Source organism: Alligator sinensis, unplaced genomic scaffold (assembly GCF_000455745.1).
Source record: "Alligator sinensis unplaced genomic scaffold, ASM45574v1 scaffold463_1, whole genome shotgun sequence".
Lineage (NCBI taxonomy): Eukaryota > Metazoa > Chordata > Crocodylia > Alligatoridae > Alligator > Alligator sinensis.
This window is the reverse complement of record NW_005842584.1, coordinates 40,604-53,027: the sequence shown is the minus strand read 5'-3', so window position 1 is coordinate 53,027 and position 12,424 is coordinate 40,604. Positions and strand designations below refer to the sequence as shown.

The 12,424-nt window shown below is 55.4% G+C and overlaps 1 protein-coding gene across 3 annotated transcripts in view; it reads left to right on the top strand.

The window, feature by feature from the left end:
* The first annotated feature begins 311 nt into the window (after nucleotides 1-311).
* Nucleotides 312-12,424, top strand: part of ZNF687 (zinc finger protein 687) — a 27,763-nt gene continuing 15,650 nt past the window's right edge. The window contains exon 1 of one of the 3 annotated variants that reach the window (XM_025214457.1): nucleotides 312-851. The gene's annotated coding sequence lies outside the window, so the exon portion shown is untranslated. Of the gene's footprint in view, nucleotides 852-3,190; nucleotides 3,283-12,424 lie in introns of those variants that run through there. The other 2 variants (XM_006032704.3, XM_025214456.1) reach the window with 2 other exon arrangements.

Genomic DNA, 12,424 nt, shown 5'->3' with positions numbered 1-12,424 from the left:
CCCCGCCTTGCGACTCCCCAGTGTTGCAGCAGGGGAAATTGAGGCACAGGCTCATAGCTTGAAGGCCTGGCTGGGAAAACCAGGCCAGAGTTTCTCCCTGCTGTCGCCTGGCCCAGTGAATTTGGAGCCAGGCTGTTTCAGAGCAGCCTCACCCAGGGGCAGGGCTCCCCGCCCTGCACAGACAGTCCGGCCCTGATCCTGCAAAGGGGCCTTGGGGAGGTCTGATGTGACTGGCACCCAGATACTGTCATGTGCTGGGGGACAGGATGAAGCCCTGGCTGGCTGGACCCCCCCCCCCCCCCCCGGAGTCCACTGGGTGCAAAGGAGTTGTCTCCTCCCAGTCCTGGAGACCTCGGCCTGGCAGATCCACCGGACCTCCACCCCCTCCCCATTTAAGCAGCAGCCTCGGATCACTGGATGGCCGCCCTGGCTCGCCGCATGGCTGCCCAGCTCGCCGGCTGGCCCCGCCGCGGCCCTGGCTCCCAGCATTGGCAGATGGCAAGGGAAGGCGGGGCTCCGCCCGCTAATTAGCTGGTGTTGCTGGGGGCAAGGCAGAGAGGGGGTGGCAGGGCTCGGGTATTCCTGCCTCCGGAGCCAGCACAGTGGTGACCACTGCCCAGCGCCGGCCCCCCCTTCCCCAGCACTGGCTGCGGCCTCCCCTCCCACTGCAGCTGTCCCTGCCCTCCCCATGTCACACGGGGTGCTGGTTCTTGTCTAACCGGCCTGCCTTTCTGTCATCTTCTCCCCCCCTTTCTCCATCCCTCCCCAGCAGCCCTGCATCCATGTGAAACCTGAGCCTGCTCCAGCCCTGCCCCTTGGCTCCACTCCTCCACCAGGCTCCTCTCCATAAGGTTAGTACTGCCCGGGCTCCATGGCTGGCTCCGCGATGGGGACCGTGCCGCTCCCCGGCCTGGCTCTGAGCGAAGTCTCCTGGGAGCTAGCGTGCGCTGGGGAGGCGGTGGGCAATGCTCTGGGGAAGGGGCCGTGTGGGGATTGTGGGGGCTGGAGGAAGGTGAAGGTGCTTTGTGGAGTTTGAGGGGCGATGGCAACAAAACTACACCCTGGGTTTGCAAAGCCAGGGTCTCCTTTCTGCCGCACGATGTGGGGTGACGTCCTGGCCTGTCCCCAGCTCTGCCCCTGCATGTCCTCAGTCGGCTCCCCCTTCCCTTAATTGGGGAAGGCCTGCTTCCAAGTGGGTTTTGAAGCTTGTCTTTGCATCTCCCAGTGAAAGCTGCTCCTCCTACCCCAGGCTGCATCTTCTTCCCTGGATCCCTTCGTCCCTCTTGCATTCAGTGAAACAACTGCGGTTCCAGGAAGCAGGAAGGGTGATTTGTGGGGCAACTTGTGGAGCCTGCGAGCTGCCCGGCAGGACTCCCACGCGGATGCTCTCCCGTGTTCCCGGAGACGCCGGCCTAGGTGTGGCCCAGTGCAGGGAGCAAAGCATGCTGGAAGCTGGCAGAGGGAGGCAGAGCTGGAAAACAGCCAGCTTGCAGCACACACGGGCACTCGGATGCCCAGCTTCTTTTGCCAGCTTGGCCTGGGCTGGTAACTGGGTGCAGACGAGGCCCCACGCTAGCCCCACCAGAGCACGAGTACCTGGCAGAGGGCGAGCTGGGTAGTTCTGCATATCTAGCCTAGATGGGTGATAGCTAGTTCTGCACCTCAAAGGTACCTGTGTGTGGTGGGGGGGAGAAGACTGACTGCCAAATGGTCACGGCCTCCACAGTGCCATCTGCAAGTGGTGTTTTGCTGGGGAGGTGAATGCCGCCTCGGGATCTGCACACACGCGCGCTTTCACACCGCCGCGGAGGATGGATTTCTAATAAGCTGACAGCCGCACAGCCTGTATTTACCGAGCCACCGATCCTTCCTTCGGATCTGTTAATGGGAGGCTGGCAGGCTAATGATGTCTTTTAAAGGATCTCTTCCCCTCTCCAAGATGGATGGGTTTTGGGGGGTTTTGTCTCTGGGTTTGTTTTTTTTGGGGGTGGGGGTGGGGGGTGGCTTCTGCTCCCTTCGGACAGTCAGGTGGCACGGTTCCCTCTCCCTTGCTGTTTGTTCAGGTTGCTTCTGGCTTCCCTGCATTTTCCCTCAAAGCACAATGGGTCTTGGAGACCCCAAGCTGGGGGAGAAGGCCGTCAGAAAGGCTCTTTGCATCTTATTTCTGTTTCTAGGGGCTAGCCCAGCTGCTTGGGGGGTGGTGAATCCATGCCCTGCAGGGCACCCCCTCACCCCCCCATAAGGGAAACAGCTCCCTGCCTTTAAAAAAAAAAAAAAAGTAGGGGAAGGGGGGAAGTTCCAGTTAAATCGGCCCTTTTCAAGTGCTCAAAGCACTGGTTTTGGTTGCAAAAGAAACCTGCCACTTCCCCCCCACCCCTTTTTTTTTTTTATCTGAATGATCTTGAACCACAAAATCCGGGTCCCGGTGCTGCAAAGCAGTGAGTGCAACATTGTTTTTTGGGGGTTTGTTTTTCTTTCTGACCTCGCAGTCGCGTGTTGGGCAGGGCAGGATCTGAGTGTAGGGGGCCCAAGGTGGCCTGGGGACTTCCTATGCCCAGGCTGAGCTTGGCACGCCTGTTGTCAGTGACTTTTTCAACCCCCCAGCCCCTTGCTCACAGGCGTGTTGTCAGCAGCTGGGAATCATGCTGACAATTAGCACCGATGTTCCCTGCAAGCACAGCTTCCAGGGGGCTTTGCCCCCGGGAGGGGGATCGGAGCAGGCGACGGACAGTCGCCAGTTGCCAGCAGCGTGGGGACTGGGGCAGGGGGAAGGGAAGGCACAAAGGCTGGAAAAGCGGAGCCAGGTGCTTCAGGCCCTGCGTGGCTGCAATTCCTCCCCCACCTGCTCAAGGTCTTGTGAAGATTGTCTGCTCCAGCCTTGGCCCCAGGTCCCTGCTGGCAGGGAGATTATATAACACCTGGCACTACTTTTGCTCATTAAAAACAGTTGCTCTCGCTGGGCCCACAAAGGCTGAGGCTTTTTAGCAAGGGATTGGCTTTAAAAATAGCACCAGGAGCTATGGCATGGAGCGAGCTCCCCGGCTCTGCTGTCTGGGGCCAGCAGGGCTGTCTCTCTCTAGCCCCAGGGTGCCCCCCCCACTCTGCCGGCGTGGCTCAGGGGAGGCCACGCGCCGCAGGCCTGCGAGCCGGAGGGGACAGCGCCAGGCTTTGTCAAAGGTTTCCTCTGTGCCTCGGAAGCTAATCCACTCGGGTCATGTGATTCTCCGGAGCTCGGCCGTTCCCGGCAGCCCTGGACGCTGCGACAGGCAGGGCTGAAGGCCTGTGCGTGTATGGGGAGGTCGGGGGCATGGGTGGGGGGTGAGGGCAGCTTTGCAAGTGGCATCCGGCAATTGGGTCGCAGGGTGGAGCCTCTGAGGAGGTGGGGGGCGAAGGGCTGCAGGGAGGCAGGTCCCTGCCTGGGTCAGGAAGGGGAACAGGAAAAGCAGTTTGTTTGTTTTTTTTTAAAATAGCAAGGCCTTAAAACAGGCCCGGCACGAGGCCCCGCTGCCTTTGGCGGAGCCTGGCGCACAGCTCTGGCACCGGCTCCCAGCTCCAGCTGCCAGCCCCCGCACCGCGCCGAGCAGGGGCCTGCTGCTTCCAGAGCATCGGTGCGCCAAGATGGCTTCTGCGGACAGCCCAGACTCCTCCTCCTGGCACATCGGGGGGGCGGGCGGGCGGATGTCCTTTTTCCACCCTGTGCTCCTTGCTCTCGGGGAGCACAGGGCGCACCCAGCGTCTGAGCGGTGCCAAGGGCAGCAGTCAGGGATTAGAGCAGAGGCTGGGAGCCTCCGATCCTGGATGGCACTCCTAGCTTTTGAGGGTCAGCACGCCCGGTACGTGGACACCAGGCTGCCCCCTGTCCCCAGCCCGTGCCTCAGTTTCCCTGCCTGTAAAAGGAGCAACTTGCTGGGGGCAAAGAATCAGGGCAGTTGTTAATAATGTGTCAGGTGCATGAGCCAGCCTGGATTGTATGGTAAGGGGGGACTTGCTTGGGGAGGGGCGCGTGATGGCCCCAGGGAAGGTTGTGCATCAAGGAGCAGTGTCCCTGGGCGCCTGGCTGTTGGGGTGCTGGTGGTATCATGGGGGCTAGAAATGCCTGCCAGGGTGATGTTGTAGTTAAGAGGGCAGCTGGGATTGTGTGAAGGAAGGAAGACAGCACTGAGGAGTGACCAGAGAGCCCTGACCTCTGCACGTGGCTTCAAGACGCTGTGTCCATGTCTGGTTCTGGTGCTTGGGCTTCAAAACCCAAATTGGAAAAGGCCTGCAGGGGGGTATGAGGTCTGGAAGAGTTACCATACCCCGAGAGCCCACTGGGCCTCTCTCTGCCCAGCCTCCGCCAGGCCAGGAGAGGGGCACCGGGGTGGAAGGCAGTCTCTGCTAGCGGGCGCCTCTGAGCGCAGAAGGCCGAGTGAGATGCGGAGGCGCTGGGGTTGGAAGTCCTGCTTGGCCTTGAGGGGGTTGGAGCTGGCTGCAATACAGCTGACCGAGTCACAGGGCTCCTGGCCCTCCCTCTCAAAGCACCGGGGACTCCAGCCACTTGTATGACCCCGAATCCCCTCGTGGCTCACGCCGGTGGGCACGCAGCTCCTGCTGCCCAGCCTCTACCAGCATCTGCGCCATCCCCCTGCGGTATGCAGGGGTGGGTAACACAGGCCTGATTTGGAGCCAGACATGAGGACTTAATCACTGCCCATTTCCCTTCACCCTGGTCTCCACTGCCTCACTGGGTTTGTCTTCCGAGCTCGTGCATATTGCCAGTTTTACTCTGCATGTAGGATTGTTTTGCTCCGTGCCTTTTGCTGTGCGTATGCACTTCACCCAGGCAAGTCCTGCATCTCTGCTAAGAGGTGTGCGCCCGTCGGGGGATAAACTCATTAAAGCAGCTTTTGCAATTGCTCTTCTCCCTTCTGCTGGGAGGCTCCTTTAAAGGCCTCCCTCCTCTCAGCCAGGGTGCACTTGGATCCCAGATAACCAGGCCACGCCATGGTGAATCTGTGCTGAAGCTAAAGAGCATCTTAAATAATCCCTGCTTCCTGTCGGTGCCCCCCTGTTGGCCTGCGGACCGGCTGCACGCTTGATTTAAAATGGAAACTCGGCTGTGTTATGCCCAGCCAAGCCGAAGAGGCTCTTGGTGAACGCTCACTGGGAGCCGGGTCCTTTTTTGCTTAAAATCAAAGGTGCCAGCATGGTTTTCAGTGACATTTTCATTCCATGAGCGATATGCTGACAGCGACGGATGTGGCTGGGTGCCAGGTCATTTAAGGCATGTCACTGTGGATGCAAAGGGGTGAGCCCCCCGTCTGGATTTGTGCTGAAGGTTGGCCCCGGGAGTCCAAGGCAGCCAGCGTAATATTGGGCACTTTGCTCCTGTGCGGTCTGCTTGCTGGAGACAGCGGGTACCATAATCATAGCGGCGCAGTAGGTCACTTCTTGACCTTGTCTCATTTGGTCCTGTCCAGCAGTGAACTGGGTGACACAGGCTACATCTTCCTGGGAAACTGGTGTGCAGTTTGCATCGAGGCAGTTCTGTTGGGTAAATCCTAATGAAGGCGAGACACGCTGGCTTCTGATCTGTGTGGTCCACAGTCGGCTCTGAGAGGGTGGGCGTCGATCTTGAGTCTCCCAGTGGAAAACCAAGCCAGAAGTGCCTCCTCTCCGGTGTTGCTGTACCCAGTGGCCTAGTAACAGAGCCACATGCTTTGGGTATTGTGAAGTGAGGGGTATCAGGGCACTTTTGAAACCCCTGGGCAGGATTGGGGGGCTGCATCTCTGTCTTTGATCCCTCCTGTGACGCTCCCACTCCATGCCTCAATTTCCCAAAGATGAGGCTAAAGCCACCTGCCTTAGAAAGCACTTTGGGAGCTGCAGGGAAGGCAGCAGAGCTAGACCTGCCTGCAGTCATGCTGTGGTCTGCTCATAAAGCCTTTTCCTGTCTCCACTGTGGCTTGGTGGGTCTCCCAAAGTGATAGGTTGCCCTCATTGGGGAGGGTAGAGGTGTGTTGCTATCTATCCCACATTACCACCCTAACAAAGACAAGGTTCTCCCCTGGGCTTCGCTACCGTGAACTTCATCTGCATTGTCTGAGTGATAATTGCAACCATAGCTAGTTAACATGAGTTAGCTTGGTGATAAAAGGTCAGGGAAGAAAGATGCCTGGTTTAATCTGTGCTAGGAAAGCACCCTATTTATTCATATATGCAGCCCAATTTTCAGTTCCTAATTTTTTGGGGGGTGGAAGTGAGTTGCAGTATCATAAATGAAGAAAGGTAGCAGTGTTGTCATGATGGTCTAGGGATTGAGGGGCGAGGCGTTTTGTGGGTGATGTCTTTTATTGGACCAGCTGCGTGGTTGAGAGACTTAGACAAGCTTTTAGAAGCAAAGTGTTCTTCATCGCAAACTGTTTGGTTAAAAGGAAAAAATCCTTGGTGGTTTGGTTTGTTTGGGTTTTTTTGGTCTTTATTTCACCATCTTATTTGAAGGTGCATGGCATGCAAATACATATGGTAGGTAACTCAGGCCAGAACTCCTTGATATATGGGGTTAAATCCCAGTGGAGAGGAGTTTGCAGATAAATGCTGGGTTTTTGCTTCAAGCTGTCAACCGGAGGAGGTGAGAATCCCCCAGGGCTTTGTCTCTGCTCAGGTGAGTTAATTAAGTTCAGGTGACTCCTGATGCAGACTTGGTCGGGTTTGGATCTCTAGACTTGTGATTTTTATAAGAACAAAAAAAATCCCCTGAAACCTTTCAGGAGTGGAGAATTTCCCCTGGACTCGAAGCCCAGAGGAAACGTTCTCAATCAGCCCTGCGCCATTGAGGCACCTCCCTGCTGTTGGGGAGCTTGGAGGCTTGGCAGGGCTTTTGCTTTCTGTTTGAAAGCAAGGCTCTTCAGATAGGGAAGGTGGAGTGGTAATAGGGAAGGTAGAGTGGTAAATGGTAAATAGTGGTGGATGGTAACACCAGGAAGTTGGGTGGCTTGGGGAGAGTGAGCCTGGGTGTTGCATGGGAGGGGAAGCTTCTTCCTCAGCCACCAGCTTGCAGGAAAGGAGTCGAGGCAGCAGAAAGGGGGTGCTTGGGTGCAGAGAAAAGGCCATGTCTTGTCCGCCCCAGCAGAGAGGTAAGAAGCTCTGTCCCCCTGGCGCAGATGCCCAGTGAGAAACCTCAGCCCTGCAGTCTGGTGCATCTTGTCCCCGTTCCCAGAACGCACAGGTCCTGGGGGGCGTTTGTCATGGGCCCTGGAGCCACTTCAGTCTTGTGAGGCTGTCGTGGGATAACGGCCTTCTACTACAGCAGCTCCTTATCCTTCCCTCGCACCCATATCTGCGTGTCTTGTAATTTGTGTGGGCGGTGATAGGCTTAACACTGCTCCCACGTGGCTCGTTCTCTCCTCTTCGTTCCCCAGGCGGGCATATGCTGTGCAGCGGAGTGGGTTTTGGTGGCTCTTTCTACTGTGCCTGCCGCCCTGTGTCCATCAGGAAGGCGGTTGGCAGAGTCGTCCTAGCCAGCAGCTGCGGGCACGGTCCTCATTTCCTCGGGCCAAGCTCAGGGTGGTTCCCAACAGAGCTTTAGGCCTCTGTGTCTTACCCCGGGTGGGGGGTAAGTTTGATTGCACTGAACACAAGCCTGGCTTGGGTACCCGGCCTGGGCCACAGAAGTCTTTGATGATGGATGCAAAGGTATTTGAGGTATTTTTGCAGTGACCCGTGGCTTCCAGAGATGGATGAGGGTAGGGGACTTTATTTCATAGACATTAGAGCTAGAAGGGACCTCGCAAGATCATCAGAGGTCCCAAGGGGCAAGAAGTCAGGTGGGGTCAAATGACCCCAGCAAGATAGGCATCCAAGTGTTTCTTGAAAGTGTCCAGAGTAGGCGCTTGCACCACTTCTGGGGGGAGTCTATTCCAGGCCCTGGGAACTCGGACAGTAAAGAAGTTTTTCCTTGTGTCCGGCCTAAAGCAGTCATCCAGCAGTTTGACCGTTGGACCTCATCTTCCTTTGGGGTGCTTTGGTGAACAGACGTTCTCCCAGGTCCTGGTGCACACCCCTTATGTACTTATGGGCTGCCACTGAGTCACCCCTGAGCCTATTATAGGGGTTTTAATCCCTCTTTCCCCTCAAGCTGGCCCTGCTAAATATCTCCTAGTCCAGCTGTCGGCAACAGGGGGCTGATCAGCACAGCTCGGGTCCAAGACAGTTCACTGCTTTCAACTCGCCCATGCAGAGCTGCTGAAGCACCGGTGGCAGCTACTGGACCAGAAACTCTGTGGGGATGCATCCTGTGGCTCCAGGGGACAGATCCAGCCTGTGGGCCATATATTCTTGAGACCTGTCCTAGGAGAAGCAAGCCATTCCTAGTGAAGGGAAAGGGATGTGTGGGGAGCAGAGACCTTCTGCTCAGTCAGCCCCTCCTGGTGGTATGCCAGGCAGTGCTGGACAGGTAAAGCAAGGTTCCAGCCTGCTTGATCTCCTCTGGAGGAGGAGAATTTCCCTAAGCAAATCCTCACTTTTTCCCAGGGAATCCTTTTGTACAACAACTGACTTGACTCTCCGCTGTAAATATTATTGCTCCACCAAACGGCCATTTGTGAAGTCGGCATTTGAAAAACAAACTTCCCTGCCCTTGTCACGTGGGATGCTAAAGAGGTATCCGTGGCTGGGAGAACAGATGGCTAGTGCTGGACTGAATCGTCACAAGCAGCGCCTCCCCTTCCGGGATATGCCAAAGCCTATTTCTTTTAATCCTGGCCCCGTCAGTCAGAAGTCTGGTGAATCCTTATCTTCCCGGCTCTTCTGTCATTGCTACATGTGGCTGGAGGAGTGCGGAACTGGTTAACATCAGATCCAAAATGCAATAGAAAGTTGATTATCCGGAATAATTAGTGTCACGATCCTTCTGGGTAACCTTTTTTAATTTCCACTCTCCCCCCCCCCCCCCCCTTGGATAATCAAGCTTCTCAGTCTGAAGCGCTGAAAAATAGACTTTGGTTGCAGTTCTGTACAGCAAATAGCCAAACTAGGCAAAAAGACAAGGAATAAGCATGATGTTTTAGCATCTCCAAAGCACTAGTTAATAAACAACGTGGATTTGTCTCGCTGACTAGGAAAATCCAACTGCAGGCTAATTGGTTTGGTTAATACAAAACCTCCTGGTTAATTAACTTTCTGGATAATTGCCTCTCTGCTATGTCCTGCAATGCATCAGCTTCAGGAGAACTTGTATCTAGGGGGATTCTTGGAGCCTGGAACGGGATTTCTGGCCCAACCCAGGAGGGGACCATAACTGCCCAGGTGGTTGGGGTGCTCACTTTGGTTCAGCTCCGTCCTCTCCATAGGAGGACCATCGCAGCCCAGGGAATGATGAACCATCTTCTGTTTTTGCTTTGCTTTTTTTGGTTGCATCTTGAAGTGGAAGCTTCTTGAAATGGTGCTTTTTGGTCAGATGGAAAGCCATTTCCCAGCCAGGTCTGCCTGTGCCCAGCCAAAACTGCTTAAGGACTGGGTTGTAGAGAGGAGACATTCATGCTGCTAATGGCATCCTGTCTCTTCCACCCTCCTGGAGGAGCTGTCCCGCAGGGCATCCTCTAGTGACTTTGTCAAGTCGTCTTGTCCATGGGGCCTTTGGGACATGACTAGGTCTTGTTGCCTGGAAGATAGCTCTACTCTTTGGCTTAAACGTTTCCTCCTTTGGCTGAATCCACTGTGTTCTGCTCAGCTTTCTTGTTCTGTAAAGTTTGGCTCCTTGATCTCTATTCCCGTTCAGACTGCCTTCCCCAAAATGTCTTCTGAGGGAGTGTCTGCCATGCCCGAGCAGTCTGGAGAGCCCTGGGAATGGGAAGCCACTCCACTTTGCCTGATGGTCTGGTGGTGGACCAGCCCCAACTAGATCATCCTAGCCAAGGCTTTGTCCAGCCAGGGCTTAAACACCTCCCAGGATGGAGACTCCACCACCTTTCTGGGTAGCCTGTTCCAGAGCTTTACTACCCTCCTGGTGAGTGTTTTTCCTAATATCCAACCTCAACTCCCCTTGCTGCAACCGGAGCTCATCGCTCCTTGTTCTGGCATCTGCCACCACTAAGAACAGCCCAGCCGCATCCTCTTTGCAACCCCCTGCAGGGAGCTGAAGGCTGCTATTAAATCCTCTCCTCCTTCTCTTTTCCAGACTAAATACACCCAGTTCCCTCAGCCTCTCCTCCCAAGTCCTGTCCCCCAGCCCCCAAACCATTTTTTTTGCCCTCCGCTGGACTCTCCAATTTGTCCACATCCTTTCTGTACTGGGTGGCCCATAACTGGACACAGGACTCCAGATGTGGCCTCTCCAGTGCTGAATAGAGGAGAAGAATCGCTTGTCAATCTGGTTTCCCGGTAAGGGCTGGCTGGCTGCCTAAAACTGCTTAGCTTCTGCAGTGCCAAAATCATTCTGAACTAGGTCCTTTAACATGCTGGGAGTCTGTCCAGCTGCATCCACAGCTGCCCTTTACCATGCTAAACCTCCTTGCATTGGTGCAGGAGAAGTGGTCCAAAGGACCACGACACAGTCCTCCTTGAAGCCTTGAGCATATCTTCAACAGTGGCAGGACCCTGATGGTTCCCACATCTCCCTGGGCACGCTGGTGTGGTTTGGCGTTTAGGGCATTATGCCTGATGGTTTGAGGAGGGTTGTTCATGATATTTTCATAGGTTGATAATGGTGGTTCAGACGGGCTGTTGCTGCCTGGAGCCGAGGGCCCTGCCTCCTCGACAGCTCCATGATTTCTCCATAAAAGATCATCCTCCTGGTTAAGGGACTTACCAAGGGTTACCCTCCTTCATGGCTGGGAATCCCAACATCTGCTGCCACTGTTGCTAGCGCAGCCCCATCCCACAGCTGGCTTGCGGTGCAACCGCAGCAACACCCCGCTCGGGCAACGGCGTGTGTTTAGTTTTGTACATCGTATTGTATGACTGTCTCCTGCGCAAACACGCTGCCTTTTGCTTATTTTGGAAGCTTTTCCTTAGTGAGTTTTGCAAGTCGGGGGCCCTGGGTGATTCACTCTGCCACAAATGGGCTTTTGCTTCTCTGTGGCTAGAGAGCACGTGAGCATGTCCGGTCGGACCTGGAGTTTTAGCAGCACACACGATGGGGACATCTGAGAGCGTGTCCTGATGTCCTTCCTCCGCCCGTAAACCCAGTCTGGGTATTCAGACCAGAGCTTGCTCACCTATAAAGGAGCAGGGACTCTGGCTGCAGTATATTAGCACAGTGAAACCATTGGTACATTATAGGAGATGGGGAATTTTGTAGAGATGCCCACTGGTGTTTGGTGGCAGAGTCGGGGCAAGGGCTGGGGCAGCCACAAGAACATAAGAACTGGCATTTACTGAGTCAATCCATAGGTCCCTCCTGCCCAGCCTCCTGCGTCACGCAGGGAGGATACCAAGTCGGTCTGCTTCCCTCTACACACTTTTTAGTCCAGACCCTCTGCCAGCCCATCCCCACGTCTCACCCAGATACCCAAGTTGCGGGACACATGTGGCGAGGACAAAGGTCCCTGATGAACAAGTCTGTATTTCACCTTGATCCCGTGAGCCCCTTGGGTGGCGGCTGCTCCATGGAGCTGTTGCCATGGGTGTGTATTTGGTGTGGTTTATGGACACCCCCCCCCACACCTGCCCCTTCTGCGAGGGGAGAGAGAGACCCCAGCACACACCTACCGGGAGTGCACGAGGCTACAGCCTCCCTTCACCGCCTCCTCCAGAACTGCCTACTGAGGTCCTGGCTGCACATCTTCCCACACCTTTGCATGTATGCATTTCTCATTCACAGTCCCTGGGACTTCCAGGTCAACCTCCTCAGCTGGCCCATATACCTGACCAGGAAGGGGGCGCTGCCTGCAAAGACTCCCGAGAGCTGCTTTCCTGTCCCTGGTCCAGTCCCATTTGGGCAGAGCTTCGCTGGGCAGTGGCCACTCTCTCCTTGGACTCATTTGAGGGCCAGTGGGTGCTGTCCATGTTTTAAACCTTCAACTTCCACTCCTGTCCCTGTTGTGTTATCACTTGTGCCAAGAAATCAATGATGCATCGGGGGGGTGGGTGCGTGTGTGTGTGTGTACACTCATATAAATTATGGGGTTTTTTTTAAAGCTGTTCTGGCATTCTCCAGGCTCTGCTCTTTTTGCAAAATCCATCATACATATTTCTATGGCTTTTAGGCAGTGGAGTGGGCTGGATGTGCCTTAATCGCCCCATGTGCCCATAGGTGAGCTGGCTCATGCCGATGTTTGGAAGCTTTTCCTTAGTGAGTTTTGCAAGTCGGGGGCCCTGGGTGATTCACTCTGCCACAAATGGGCTTTTGCTTCTCTGTGGCTAGAGAGCACGTGAGCATGTCCGGTCGGACCTGGAGTTTTAGCAGCACACACGATGGGGACATCTGAGAGCGTGTCCTGATGTC